We start from the raw sequence: 3,922 nt of genomic DNA on the forward strand, positions 1-3,922 counted from the left end.
CAAATAAAATAAAGAAAATTAGCTAAAACTGTTGTGCTAAAAATTAAAATTTTTTTTTAAAAAGAAAGTAAAAGACAGTGGTTAAAGACAAAAAAAAAGGAAAAAAAAACGTAGACATTGAATGCGTGAGTGTGTAAGTGCTTTGTTGCTGATTTCACCAATTTCCTGTCCATATCCGCTTTTAAATACCTCCTTGGAATCGCTGTGTTGGAAAATATCCCGGAACCGGAACACTTGAAAGATCTTTCAACGGGGGACATTTTTCAAAGTGAGTAATTAAACACCCTTTTTGATTAGATTTTAATACCCACCGAAGTTCAACGTGGTATTCACCTTGTTTTTTTGGTGTAACTAAGCAAATATCATTCAAAGTGATCAAATGGCCGCTTAGCCATCATCCCATCAAGTGGTTGGTTGGCTCAGTGGTGGGGGTCGCTGACTCTGAAGTGAGAGGTCGTGGGATCGAGCCCGGGTTCGGTCATTTAATTTTGCTTTTCAAAATTTATTTTTTTTGTCTAATTAATTAATTAGATCAATAATTTTTGTTTTTTTTAAATAATTCCATTTTGGTTTGTATGATATTTGTTTGGTAACTCTCGTGGGTAAGGCAGTATATGGGAGGAAGAGGAAGCACTTGGTGCACTTTAATGTACCATACAGAGAAATAATTCTGATTAAAGCTACATACATACATCCAATGCATTTCGAATGTAATCCACCACGGCACAGTGGGTCGCAGGTTCATATCCCCGAACCAGAATGAAATATTAAATGGATTTTCATTCTTAATTAAAGTTTTTGCCATTAACTTTTCTTTTACATTTTCTTTTATATTTAAATTTTGCATGCACATTTGATTTAAATTAACCCCATGATATCCGAATGGGATATATTTCTTTCAGCTTTTTTTTTTCTTTGAAATTGCACATACACCGGTTAGGTTTATTTGTCATTTAGCTAGGCTGTTAGCCTTTTAGTTTTGTTTCCTGTTTTTAAAGTAAAGGGATAGTTGTTTTTAGAATCATTGTTGCCTAAATTATTATTGGACTAGTTGCTATCTAAATAATTATTGTTACTTGAATTAGATTTGGTCTAGGCCACAATGAACGTTAATTATCTGGAAATTGTTTTAATGAATTTATTAATGCTGTTTAGGATTAAGGTTATGTGAAAGTTCAAGTTAGCTTTTTCTAGAATTTTAATGGATTATTTTGGATTTTGTTTAATAAACAACATAATGAATATTAGCTAAATTTCCGTTTTGTGATTCCGGGGCTACAAACATTTGAAGGGTAGGTACAGTGGGACCAATGGATAAATATGATATAACTTTGGGTTTTAGTCCTGGTCATGGATGGGCGGGCGTATTACGATGTGAACATCTCTGCATCGGTGGTAGACAAAACCCTCTCTTGAAAATTCCCCCTTTTTTTTTACTTTCCTCTCTCTATTTCTCTCTCCCTCTCTTCTATCTTTCGCACGCACACTTTTAAAATAATATAGTGTAGACATCCCATAGTTTGAGTTTTCAGCCTTAAAGAACCTCCCCATTGCCGACGAGACAGAAGCCGGAAGCTAGCTGCGTGCTGCTGATTTCAGCTCAAACATTTCAGACCATCTTGGGGTTTACTAGACCTAGCGTTGTATGCTACACTCTATGAAGCTTTAAAATAATACACAACGTTCAGTGAATAAGGCTGTTGATATTTACTCCTTAAACTATAGTTACAATAGCAAAACACAAAAAAAAACAAATAAAGAACAATACTGGTGAATATTGATTTTTTTCGCTAACTTTATGTAAGGTAGGGCGAATTATTTACTCTCTTAAAAGAGCTCTCTTGCAACATGTTATATGCCCCTTCGTTTACTGCAGAATCAAACTACAACAAAAACGCAGCGAATTTGTTAATCTCCTTGGTTACCTTAAGCATTATTAAACGCGAAACCATTACTGTTGTTGTTTTTTTTTTTTTGGGTTATTGACCTTAGATTTTCTAAGCTCATAACACATTAAGAATTAAAACTTTGGGCATAAGGATGGAAGAACATAAGACAGCCATTGAAAAACAAAAAGTAATAATAGCACTATCACAACACTATCCGAGTACAGGCAAATCACCCGACTTTGACAATGTAATAATATTGGACGAAAAGCGAAAAGAAAAAAAGTGATTGATGATAGGAAGCAGCAAAAGCATTTGAAGAACGATGAACCAAAAAGAGGACACAGACAACATAAGCGCCAGTTGTGGAATTGCAATATTGTAAAAGAACTGTGATATTAGCTTTTAAGTCGTGTTTCTAATTTAGTGTGAAACCAATGTAATGCATCTTAAAGGTAATATTGTACGTTTTACTATATTTATATTTTTTTATTTATTTAAATAGAGATCCCCTGATGAAGTCACGCAAAAAGGGACGAAACGTTGGGATTAAAAAGCAATAATTCTTAATGTTTTATTAGCTTGGAAAATCTTAGGTCAGTAAGCTAAAAAAACAACAACTATAACAATTACTTCCAAACCAAATTCTCCTCACACTTTTTTTCTATAAATTTGTATGTTATTTTCTATCTCTATTTAACTAAGAATTGTTTTTTTAGTGGTAATTATAACTAGAAATTTAAATTTTGTTTATTTTCTTCTTCAGGCCTTTGGACGGCTGCCAGACAAATACAGACAATCGCCAAATGCTAATTTTCATTCTTTCTTCTCTCTCTGCTCAAACGCAGGGCCGGCATCAACTATTGTTTATGCCTACTTAGAATCAACTCTGATACCTCAAAATTTAAATCAACGGACTTATTGGGCAGATCGTCGTATCATGTACCGACGGGTTCCATCTCATACAAAAAAAATTAAACGGAGCAGATTATGCGCTTGGAACTGGTTTGGAACTGAGCCTCAGACACTCTGTCCCTATTTTGTAGCCTTCGTTGTGTGTCGTTGAATGACTTTTGTTCGTATTAGGCCTTTCACTAGAATGCTTCAATTTTCGCAATCAATTAAAAGCCAATTTTCGAGCGAATGAAATTAGCACTAGACTTTATCCAGAACGATATCTATAGGGCCGAAGCGACGTGTCCCTGGTATATCAATAATAGCTCCACTGTGACCTACACAGAAAAAATATCGACCTAAATTTTACCGATTAAACATGGAATTGACTTATAAACAAACTTTTAATTGCTTCAATCGTTTTTGACATTCAAACACGTTCTTTTTGTAGGCATACGTTAAACATATTTTTAATTTCTGCATTCTGTAATGCGAAGAAGTGCGAATGAGCCAAATATATGTCTAGTTTCTATCATATACAAACACATAGTGGCGTGGGTAGACAAAAAAAAAATCAAGAAAAATAGAAAGTGTGGTTTTTACTTATATCCTTATAAATAATTTGTTAAATAATAATTGTTAAGTTAAAACAATATATTTTAAAACGTGTTATGATGAAATATTATAAAACAGAAAAATTAGGGTGTGAACAAATGAGAAAGATACATTCCAAACGAAATAAATTTGAGGACATGGCAGAAGGTAGACGTGTTATTTATAAATATTATTTTGTTTAAACTTTGTTCAATAAAAAAAATTGTACATTCAATAAAAAAATTTGCTAAAATCGGACCTTTAAAGGAATTTATATTATTGATTAACAACTTTGCAATTTGGATTTATGATAAACTCAATAAACCATTCTTTTCAAATTTGCCATTTCTTTTAGATAGCTTTTTTGCTGTTTTATGGCTGGTACTATGTTCGTTTTTCACCGTTGAAAATCCTTTTTCGCCATTAACTTTTTGAAGCATTACGAAAATAATATTAATAAAATAACTATTTTATTAAAATTTTACCATAAGTAAAGGCCGGTACTATATTCAGTTTTCGCGTTGAAACTCCATATAAAAAAAATAAAC

General features: G+C 32.7%; 1 long non-coding RNA gene across 1 annotated transcript; it reads left to right on the plus strand.

Annotated features, from left to right (window-relative positions):
- Positions 1–2,233: 2,233 nt before the first annotated feature.
- On the plus strand, positions 2,234–3,627 carry LOC106088326 (uncharacterized). Its single transcript, XR_001221422.2, has 3 exons — positions 2,234–2,325; positions 2,392–2,482; positions 2,653–3,627. It is a non-coding gene; the product is annotated as an uncharacterized LOC106088326 (long non-coding RNA).
- The last annotated feature ends 295 nt before the right edge of the window (positions 3,628–3,922 follow it).

This window comes from Stomoxys calcitrans, chromosome 2, assembly GCF_963082655.1.
Source record: "Stomoxys calcitrans chromosome 2, idStoCalc2.1, whole genome shotgun sequence".
NCBI classification, from domain to species: Eukaryota; Metazoa; Arthropoda; class Insecta; order Diptera; family Muscidae; genus Stomoxys; species Stomoxys calcitrans.